The 11,963-nt window shown below is 39.2% G+C and overlaps 1 protein-coding gene across 1 annotated transcript in view; it reads right to left on the reverse strand.

Moving 5' to 3' along the window:
• LOC102237580 (thyroid hormone receptor alpha) overlaps nt 1-10,489 on the reverse strand; it is a 133,125-nt gene extending 122,636 nt beyond the window's left edge. The window contains exon 1 of the mRNA XM_005794730.3: nt 10,012-10,489. The gene's annotated coding sequence lies outside the window, so the exon portion shown is untranslated. The remainder of the gene's footprint in view (nt 1-10,011) is intronic.
• Between the last annotated feature and the right edge of the window lie 1,474 nt (nt 10,490-11,963).

The raw sequence follows: 11,963 nt of genomic DNA on the forward strand, positions 1-11,963 counted from the left end.
GCAGGCGCCAGTTAACTCGGATAAGATCAGAGTTCATAATTCAAAGATAAGAAAGAGACCAGGCAAGAAAGTTATCCACCCTACAGTTCCAAGGTCAAAAACTTTGCTCACAAAAAAAGAGGATAATGGCCCATTTTATATTTACACCTTGGTGATCCATAGAAGTTTTAAAAAATATTCTATGGACTGAAAACACAAGTAGTGGAACTCAGACTTCCAGCCATGTTTTCCATGTGTTCCTCAATTGATGAATAAAGGCTACTAGTGCCATGGAAAAAAAATAACGAGTCCAAGATCTCTCATTTTGTCAGTAACTAAAACAAAAGTTTTCATAGCTGCTGTTTTTCAGTTCTCATTTGGCACACGCAACATGCTAACTGACATCAGAAATTGAGTACCATAGTGCTGTTTTTGCAGTTCATACAGGGCTATACTACCTCTATGATATTCTCGGATGAAACTGTGTGATGTGGTATTTCAAAGTACTTCCTTTTACTTTAACAGCACCTGCATATGGTGAGACACTTTTCAAAGTGTCAGCAAAGGCTGATGTGCACCATGACTTGGATTTACTTGTGTGTTCACTGTAAACTGTCTTGCTGCTCCACTTACATGCTTGTGGTTTCCTTCCTCAGCATTCTTGAAAATTAGATCATGAATAAACATTAGGATAATCGAGTTTTGAGGTTTGGTAATCATGTCTGCACCTCAATGCAACAAAAAAAGCTACCAGGTGTGAGGATTCTGTGGAAATCTTTCTCCTCCCCCCAGGCCCCTATAGGGACAGATTGGTTTGGAAAGCTTTTTTCTCTTACTAAAATTATGACCTGAAAATTATTTTCTGTATTAACTCATATCTGAGTTTAAAATACATTTTATGATCTGAAACATTAAAGTAGGTACTTAATAAAAAAAAAAAAAAAAAAAAAAAAAAACAACTTAAAACTCAAGACTTTTACCATCTTAAAATGCGTGTGACAACAGATTACAGATGTAGTACTGACAATAGAAATGAAGGGTGATAAACCACAGGCATTCTAATAATAAACAGAAAGGTGACTCACTTTTGTTTCCTGTTATCAAGCATCCTCCCTGCAACCTATACCACACCCACCTGCAGTTGTAACTTAATGACAAACAAATTTCTCATTATTTTTTACCACAAGCCACCTGAATAAAGCCTCCACTCTGAGGAACTGACTCGGAGACCTTGGAGCTGGTAATTTCATTAACAAATGCAATTTTCTGGGCTCAGCTTGTGTCTGACTTCATTTTCTGTCAAACACAATTTGCTCTATATAAGCAGAGAGAGTAAAGTAACCACTGCTGGTGCACATGCCTCCATCTGAAAGGTTTGGAAATATGATGTTGGGGGGAGAGGTGGGAGGGGACAACAAAAGTTTCCTCAAACAAAAAAATGCTTGGTGTGCACTAACAGAGAGGCCCGGGTCACCATGGAGTCATGCTTCAAGGTAACCCAGCTAAACTCAGCTGATCTTTGACCCCACTGGTAGTCATAACATAAACCAACGTCTAATTCCTCAACCAGGGAAACATCTTGCATGCATACACAGTCAGAAGGAGAAAAGTCTCAGACTGTAAAAACCAGACGTGGCACTGAGATCGGGGGGTAGACTCCGGCTCGGGTAGCAGCCTGCTGTATATTATAAGAGATCTGCACCGAAAGCAAAAGAAAAACTTGTCATTGCTGGACATACTGAAACTGGAAGTCAATTAACTATTTCAATTTCATTTTAATAATCAAACTGGAAGTGAAAGCAAGGAAAAGACTGATTAATGAGGCTGGGAAAGAGAAATCAGAAAGCTCTTTTCAGCAAAGAAGTTTCATGCAAGTATAGCAATAACTGAGATTAACTGATTTTATATAGCTTTGATTTGCTCAAGATAGATTTCAGATTTATTTTTTCTCCTGAAGTACCAAAAATACAAGGATAAGACGTGGAATCTTTATTTTTATGTTTTATAATTTTTCTCATTTAGTTCTAAATCCTAATTTATTTGCCTAATGTATTGCATTGTTTAGCCCACTGAATTAAATCACATCACACTGAGTTAAATCAAAACATACTGAATCATGGCTAATGGAGAATCAAGTCACATTAAATCAGTGTTTGCGGCTCGTATTTTACTTTTTTAATTTCATTTTTAAAACAAAAAAAATTACGTTTCTAAAAGGTTTTTATACAGTCTCATACATAGTCATCCTCATTTCCCATACAAAAAAATAAATGTTCCGTTTCAGATCCTGTTGTAATACCGGGTTGAATTATTAATACGAACAAATCATATTGAGGTTTATGGTAATATCTGTCCCAGAAGACTTCTGGTGTACAACAGCTTCATCCACTGCTCTGCACAGTTTCCTTATAGAAAATCTGAATGTTTCCAATCAAACCACCAACTGTGGCCCCAGAACACTTCTTTGGGTCTTTCCCACCACACAAGTATTGCAGGTGCTTGATGCAACCAGTGGGTTAATACCACAATCCTGATACAAGATTATAATAATAATAATAATAATAATAATAATAATAATAATAATAATAATAATAATAATAATAATAATAATAATAAAAACACAATGGATCAAAGGGGGATTTGCAAAGCTTTCCAAACCAACTGGGCAGTGGAACAGGCCCCATTCAGAGTCCCTCAAGTGTGACAGATTACAAAATCAGGAGCAATAAAAATGCAGCTTTTCTTCTCCACAGGAAACACATTCAGCTTCTAATTCAGGGATTGAAGGGAATTCGAGCAACAGTAGCTTTACAGGGAAATCGAATCTCCTTTTTTTCCTGAAACGAGGGTAATCCGGGTTAGTTGCTATTCAACTATACAGTGGGACAACAGCAAGGCAACAGCATTAAACTCCCTATTAGGATAATCTCTTCAAAGTAATCTATTCTCTTTGCTTTTATGCACTAATATAAGGCTGAACAATATACAGTTTTTGAGTAGTAGCCACCACAGAACAGAATTTTTTTATTTTTCTGTCAAGAGTTTGGTTTCGCATGAATAATGTACCAATTAATAAACATTTTAATCTCTTTAAAAATCAACACATAAATGTCTTGTTCCTATTTTTTTTTTTTTTTTTACAAACGATAAGCTTGAAAAACTTGTTGACCCCAGCTACATTCAGAAAAATATAATAAATTATAAATTACTAACAGAATGAATTTTACAGGAGAGAAAAAGAAAACTCTGAAATAGTGCATGTATATAAAAAGGTTATACTAGTCTTCTAAAATGTCAGTTTTTTATCATGTGAAAAGATGTAATACTCAAATCTTTGTAAGTGGTGCAAGAGCATTTTTAAGTAGGTGTTAAATATGCCCTCCACAAATCAACTTAAAGCAGTAGAAATGTTAAATGGAGAAATATAAAGTTTAAAAACTGGAAATAGGATGCTGTTAAACTATCATGAGCACGTCCCTTCAGAATGTCAGGTTTGAGGTCAAAACCCCACTGATATATAGAGCTCCTTCACTAAAATCCCTAGTTACAGCTAAAGATAAGTAATCCCACATGATTTTTTTTTTTTTTTACTTTTCGGTGATCCTTATTATTATGTTATCATGACCACAATATACCCATTTTCTTCTCCTTCTGGCAAGGATATTTCACCATCTCGCGAATCATCTCAAAATACCATCTCCAGTGGCCTGCGCAGTCACCAGTTCTCAATCCAAAAGAGGAACTATGTGGTGAAATGGAAGATTCACGTATGCGATCGACATCAACTGTGCAATGCTAATATAGGCCAAAATCTCTGAGGGTTGTGGATGAATATGTATCAGGATGTTGGACTTTACTCCTGGTTAATCTGTGTTAATCTTGCTACAAGTGTTAACTGGAGAAAAATGAAGGATGACCCTGAATCAAAACATGCTTAAAGAAGTGGTTTGATAGTTTTGCACAACTTGTACAGTAAAACTAGCTTATTGTAGCTCTTTGTGGTAAAATGGTAAAGGATTTGAAATTGTACAGCGCTTTATCAAGTCCACAGGACCCCAAAGTGCTCTACACTACATTCAGTCATTCACCTATTCACATGCTGATGGTGACAAGCTACTGGATAGTAGCCACAGCTGCCTATGACACCACCAGGCCCTCTGACCACCACCAGCAGGCAAGGTGAATGAAGTGTCTTGCCCAAGGACACAACAACAGGTGGACAAAACTGGAAGCAAACCCGCAACCCACCTATTTGGGGACTAACTCTTCAACCGTTGTTCCTACCGTCTTTATCATTTATGCTTTTTATTAATCAGTTGAATTGCAAAGGAATATATAACATGAAAGGTGTTTTTAAATGATTTATTCTCGTCTCATTTGTGTGCATAACATCACCGTGGGTCTAAGGTTTTTTTTGCGTCTACTTTGTTTGACATGGATGACTGAGACAAAAGCCTGAATGAATTTGTCATCTGTCTTTGTTTCCTGCAACAGTTCATCACCGCCAATCACAACTGTCAGCACTATCAGACAGGAAGTGAGATTATATTTCAGCGATGCTTCGACGTTTAAACAGCCAAACTTGAGCTCATAAACTCAAAGCATCATTTTATGTAAATACAAAAGGGATACATGTGTGACATGTGCTCACTGGTGAGTGCTGCACTTAACAATTAATAAATATACACCTTTTCTCACTTTATTATTTTCAGTGCTCTTCACCAGTCCGTCTGCAGGAAGGAACTTTGATTGTTAGCTGATTATTTACAGCCCTAGAGGTAAACAGAATCTGAAGATGTTATTGACAATGCAATATTGACTCTCGAGGGACAGTGCTTGTATTCCACAACACCGCGTTGTTTATGACAGAAGGAAAATTAGCCGCTTTATTGTTTTGGGAGTTGGTTTTTTAAAACCGTATCTGCAAATGAAGCAGTGACTTCATTCCTCCGCCACTTTCATTAACCAAAATGGCCCTAGCAGGCACAGAGCGAAGGCAGTCCTGCTCCAACAAATGTCATCCTGGCAAAGGGAAGCCTCCTGGCTCCGGGTGCCAAGCATTCCCATTGACGGAAAGCCAGTTTGTGAGTGGCCCCAGTGGTATTTCAGCAGAGCCAAGTTGACTCGTGCTAATAAGAGCAAAAGGCGGCTCCGTAATAATCTGTCTTTCTTACCCATTTTGGCCAATAAAGGCAGTTTTGCCAGTTTATTATCCCTGCTGCCTCAGAGGAGTTGTTTGATGGCACGAAGACGTAGCGACAGATAAGCCCGTGGGTGGGAGGGTTGTGGTAACCATCTGCGTGGAAACCGCTGCTCAACAGACACAACTGAAAAACCTCTAACAGAATAAAATGAAACTCAGCCTCCTACAAGAAAAAAAGAATAGGGAGGAGCCAAAATGAAAACAAACAAACCACAAACCTGGAGCTTGCCGCCTGCCTGAGATCTGATGTAAGGCCTCTAAAAGTGTGTTTGTGTGCCAGAGTGCTGATGTTACATTATTTCAGTGACAGTGGGAGCCTCCGGTGGTCTGTGGGAAGGCCGGTGCGAAGCCTGCTGATAATCTCTTGTCGTGTTCGCCATGACGGCATGCTTATCAGCAGTGACGCTTTCATACGGCAGAAAACCCCCCACAACTTCATACAGGAGGATTTGCCGCATTCCTTTCTCTTAATGTAGTTTGACTTGCTAAATGGCATTGGCCTTAGTGCCAAATATTACAGCAGGAAACCACTTGGAATTTCCTTCATGACAGGAAGGCCACAGAGCATACAGCATCTTTTATTTTCACTCAATCAGCTGAATATTCCACTTACAAAATAATCTCATATTGATTTCTTCCACTTAAACCTATAGCAGATATGGTTAGCCTGTTTTTGTCTCCTCTTTTGCATCAATGTTTACATCAGATTTTAAAGAATTTTTATATTTTACACATTTTGTGCTAAAGTTTGATCAAAATACAAGTATAGTCTGTTCAGCCTATACCATGCGACTTGCTTCATTTTTTTGCTTCACAATCTTCTCAAAACTACAGATGCCAAAGTTCCTTGTGCACCTTATTCCGCCACATGTTTTCCTTTCGCTCAACTTTTCACTGATTTGCTGAAAACCATCACTAACAGATGCAAGAATCTTTGGCAACAACTGTAAATTCTTTTTTTATTGGTTTTATGTAGTACATTAAAACAAACAATGCATACACTTTAATGAGGGCAATTTAGTAAAAGAAAAAAGTAAAACTTTGATAAAACCTTCAACTTTCCTATTTTTATCAGTTCATAGCAGAAGTTTATTTTTTTATCTACTTATTTCAAGGGAATACCCATTTAGAATTTTTTTCATTATAGTAACAAGAAGTGTTTTCTATATAAAACTTTAAAATACTATACTGAATCCCAAATTTGCATTGAAAATATTAAGTCTGGAGTTCTTGTTGCTTGTGCACTTTCTTCCACACTTTTAAAACCAGCCACCATGCAACTGGTGATCAATTTTACACAGTTTTTAAATAATTCCAGCAAATGTGAAAAGTTCCTCTATCACGTTTTCAATATGTAATTATGTTTATGTAATTACATCCCAATATATTTAAACTTCAATGTGTATTTTAAGTTGAAGAGAATTTGTTTAAAACATTTTTTTAGCCCAAGTATGTGGATTAATTATGCAGCAGGCCGTGAGAACCAGGGTCGGAAAACACTAATCAGGAGTGTTTGCATTTCACAGAAATTATGGGGCATGAAATTCAAACGATGATTTATCATCTCTAGCGTCCAGCGCACCCAAGTTTACAAGACAAAATAAATAAATAAAAATAAAAAGATGAAAGAGGAAAAAAGAAAAGAAAAAACAGTGGCAGCAAGGGTCAGTGACCTGCAACTTTTAGGGGCGTCAGTCCCTAAACACTATAAAAGAAACAGTTGGTTAGCAGGGCTTCATAGAACTTGGCACCTGCTGATTCAGCCATTTGATTCAGTTGAGGTGGACACATCTAAAGTGTCAGTACAATTTGATACTCCTGCAGGAGGCAGTTATCGTTGCTTTTAACATCACCTTTTTTCTTCCACTCAACTTTCCATTAGCCATCTTTACGTTAACAGCAACCTTTTTCCAGCACACATCCCTTTCTAATACTGAGAAAGCTTTGCCACTGCACAACCTCTTACCCACCAGTTTTAAAAGTGAAACAACAACCAACATAACGCTGGTGTCATGTCAGTGGCATTTTTCATACCAAGATGCCACAACAAAGATCCATCAAACTTTGTTCATTATCCACCGTTTTACTTCTAAAGCCATCCCAGGAAACATATGTGAAACTAAGCCTTTTGCGCATGGACATCTCCTGACACATTGGATTTCCCAGCATCCTGCCTGCCTCTCTAAGCTCTGACATCACTGAATATCAGAAACAGAACAGAGCACAGAGTTACATAAGAGGATGCTCTACAGATCTAAGCGTTGATCGCTCACGCCCTACCGCAGAGTAGTAGGTGATTTAGAAAGGAGGAGAGGAGAAAATAAGACACACAGAAAAGGTCGCAGAGAGAGAGGCCCTTCTGGAGAGCGGCATTCTAGGAGGAACCGAATAAGGTCACCCTCATCTTCTACAAAGAGTCATGGCCTTGAGGAAAAGAGGAGGAGACGAGGCCAGGTCACATGGGGCTCCATCCATCCTCGTTTTTCCTCACGCTACCCTGTTACATCACTACATCAGAAACCAAGCCAGCATTTTCCAAGTGTTTTCCCTGGAAGCATTGAAACATTTTTGCACCAAACGAAGAGCAAGACCCACATATTAAATTTTGGATTACAGAATATTAAAGACTAGCTCTAAAAGACGTGTTAGCTGCCACTTGCTAGAAAGTATTCAATGGATTATTCCATCGCAGAGCGATATGTGAATGACAGATCTGTATAGGGTTAATCATCAACCCAGAAATAGAAAGGCTGGCTTTATAGTGATGGTTAATGTTTAATGAAGAAGGGCAGGACATAAAAGTTACTTAATTTAAGCCATATAGACTGAATCTATTTAGTTTTAATGCTCATTCTGCCATTTATTTTCTACTGTTTTCACCTTGCAGAGTTAACGACGCTCCGGTGCATCTGTTGCATGCTGAATTCGGCCGCAGTAGCAGCATGCAGTCTTTAGATGGTCACCATCTCTCTGCACACTCCAAAATGAAATTAAAGCAGCACCGCTCAGAGAGCTCACATCCTTTCGAGAGTTTGAATTGAGTGCTAACACTGAGCGATTTAATTATTACACAGCCTGTGGTGCAGGGACAAGGACTTTTAAAGGGGAAACGGTTGCAAATGTGTGAGGCAAACGATGGCCAATATATTTTTGATCTGCATTTATGATGCGATTGATTTCTCTGAGGATTCTCCTCTGGTCTGGGTTAGGGAGATGGCGACAGAAGGGAAAGCAGAGAGCGCTACCAAAATTTCCCCAGGCAACATTAAAATCTTCTCTGAATTCATGGTGAAAAAAGGTGGGGTCTCTCTATTATTCAATAAGCTTAATGCTTTGCAAAAGTATTCATAATAAACTTCACATTTTGCCACATTACAACTACAAACCTTAATGATTTATTTTAAAACTGTATGTGACACACACAATATGATGCGTAATTGGGAAGTAGAAGGAAAACACATGGTTTAATACATTTTCAAAAATACAAATCTGAAAAGTCTGACTTGCATAATTCACCCCCTTTTACTCTGATACACTTGAATAAAATCAAATGCAACCAAGTGTCTTCAGAAGTCACTTAAATGGAAAAGCATGTTTTTGTGTGTAATTTAATCTCAGTCTGCAGAAAACCACAACTGAGAGAACCAGTTGGCGCGAAAACTCTTAGTCACGTATTCCGCAAACCTTGACTTTATGGAATAGTGCAAAGTAGCAGATATTGTTGAAAGAAAACTTATGTATGGTGATGGCAGCATCATGCTGTGGAGACGCCTTCCTCCAGCAAGAGCAGGATATCTAAAGCCAACAGCAAAGATGATTCAACTAAACACCGGGCAAAGTTTGTTTAGCAAAGTCAGGGATGCTGGGCAGCAACAGAGGGCAATCCTGGAAGAAAACATGCTTAAGGCTGCAAAGGACTGATTCATCTGTCAGCAGGACAAGAGTCCTGAGCATGCAACTACAGCCACTACGGAAAGGTTTAATCAAAGCAAGTTGACATGTGAGAATGACCCAGTCAAAGTCCGGGAATGAATACAACTGCACGCCAAACTTCTCGGATTCCATTTTCAGAAAATTTTAAACTCCACGTCATTTTCATTACTTCGCAATTATGCATCGTGTTTGTTTATAACACTTAACCCTATAGAAACAAAGCTCAAGTTACAACGGAGTTGTAACTTGAAAAATGTCAGTGAACTTAAATGCTTTTGCAGGGCTGAGGCATTCAATAAAAACGGCAGACTATGAGCATTGCATAACTCATGCAACATGCAGCACACAACCTTTTAGAGAACCTTGTGACTACATGCAATTTACCTTCAAGTTAGTTTGCATCTATAGAAAACATTGTAAAAGAACTGGATACAGAACAACAACTAAAGCATTTTTCAGACGCTCATAAAACAATTTCTACTACTTCTGAGGGAGGGAAACTTTTATCAAATATTAGAAATCTGAGCAGCCTGACAGTGGTCTGCAACATTTGCTGAGTGGGTCCATCTGCCTTCAAGTGTGTGCACGTGTGCAGGGGTGAGTGGACCTGCGCGCCCCGGAGTACAGCAGGCAGTTCGGTCCCAGTCTGGGCCCAGAGTGGAGCACGCGATCCCGGCGTCAAAACACCAACCAGAGCGCGGCTCCAACTAGCGTTCCACAAGCGGCGAAGTGAGTGTTAAATAACAGAAGGAGCGTTCAATACGCCGTGTGAATGTGCGTCTGTCGGCCGCAGGGCTGATCTGTCAAACCAGCCCGGGCTACACAAGCTACCGCCGCCGAAGTGCCTGCAGACCACGCTGCCACGGAGGCTTCGAACCCCCGAAAACAACACTTACCGTCCCACAGTTTCCCCGCGCGCCGTGGACCCCACGTTGTTCTGGGAATTGGGTCATGAGGCGGAGACGAAGCGGGAGGAAAAAAGTCAGCCGGGTTCCTCCTGGTTGCTGTAGAAAGTGTGTAACGGCAGGGCTGGATGGCTCTCCCCCACCCCCCCACCTCCGCTCTCCCGAGCGCCAGTCCTCCGCCTGGCCACTACTGTTGAGCCTCGTACCGTTTAAAAGCGGACTCTCCTGTCCGCTTTCCAACGACGCTTCCTAGTTTGATTCCTGTTTTGTTGTCCTACAGTTACGTTTGGACGACCTGCAACGCGTGTGTATGCGTGTGGAGTGGAAAGAACCAAAAAAGAAACAGTACGCTGTCGCTCCTCCCTCCGCTGCACTGTGTGCTGTACAGTAAGAGGAGCCGCACTTATTAAAACTATCTACTGCTCTCTACAGGACCCGCGCTGCAAAACACGCACTGACACGTCGGGTGACAGGCGGAACATTCTCTTCTCGACTCGCCTCTGTGGTCCTTATTTATTGACTTCATCATGACTGAGCTCAAACCTGCTCCTCCTCCTCTTGCTGCTGCTCTTCTGTTTGGTAGATGCTATAGGTCATCTCGGATTTTGGCAGATAAAAAACGTGTGAGGTAAGGTCAGTTAGACGGAGGCGTTTAGTTAAAATCCGTGTTTTTTACAAGTTCTGACATTTTAAAGCGATTGTCAAGAGAAAAAAAAAAGATTCTTAAATATTTTTTTGTTGAGAAATATTTCTGAGTTATAAATTAAAACAATTATCATGGTTTCATTTCTTCTTGCTTAGATGATTTCATTTGTCATAATGTGTGTGTTTGTTGGTGGGCCCAAAATGCAGACAGCAGCTGGGTTATACTGAATGTTATCTATCGATAAAACTGAAAGCTTACAAAAATGACAGTGAACACAGGGAGCCAGAGGCAAAAACAAGAATCCAGAACACAAAGCCAGCAGGATAATCCGGGGGAAGCAACGAGGTCTTGCAGGAAGAGCCAGCAAGGCGGAATGAGGGAAAGTGTGTACGTGGAGGGTGAATGGTGGACTAATTAACTAACAGGTTGCAGGTGTGAGGGGAGAGAGAAAATTGCACAAGCGGCACAGAGACTACCCAACAGAAGAACTAAATTAATCTAACATTAAAGAATAACTAGACTTAAGAAACATAGTAGAGTAAGAAAGAATGACTTGACACGAGAAATAAACATAAACCAGAATCACTAAGAAAGGAATGAACTAAAGTAAAAACAGGGGGGGAAAAGACTGATCTAATGAAAATAAGAAACTAAGGAACACAGAAATAAACAAACTCCAAAATAACTCAAATAAAGCAAGATCCTGACATTATCTTCCTTAGCAAAACAATGAAACAAATAGCTATAATTAATAGTCGCTCGTGGCAGTACATTCCTAAATGGAACCACAAAATGGTTTTAGTTTTTTTTTTTGTTGTTTTGTTTTTTCCTAGAAAGTGTAATTTGAATAGTTTTATGTATTATTGTCATTATTATTATGCACTTTCATTATGTGTGTCCTTTTTTTCATTTATATGTTGTTTTTTCTCTTTTTCATACTGTTTTGTTTTTGGACCACTTTTATTATTTTCCTGTAAATTGCCACATTTTTCTTTGACTATGTGAAAAAAAAAGTTATGACATCACTCAATGTCAACGAAAGAAAACGAGGAAATACTCAGATTTGCCAAAAAACAAACAAAACAAAGCCTTGGAACCCATACATGTTTAGATAAAACTGAAAACATGGAAATGGTTTTCAGGTGGAAAAAAATGTATGTGATGAAAAACTAAAAAAACAACTCAGTGTTAAGAAATGAAATATTAAGTCATTTGTCCATGGGTGTCAGTGCGTGTGAGCATGTTTTTTCTTTTGTTTGTTTGTCTTTGTTTTGTTGTTGCTTTTTGCCCTGTATGT

The sequence above is a fragment of the Xiphophorus maculatus genome, chromosome 10, assembly GCF_002775205.1.
Source record: "Xiphophorus maculatus strain JP 163 A chromosome 10, X_maculatus-5.0-male, whole genome shotgun sequence".
Lineage (NCBI taxonomy): Eukaryota > Metazoa > Chordata > Actinopteri > Cyprinodontiformes > Poeciliidae > Xiphophorus > Xiphophorus maculatus.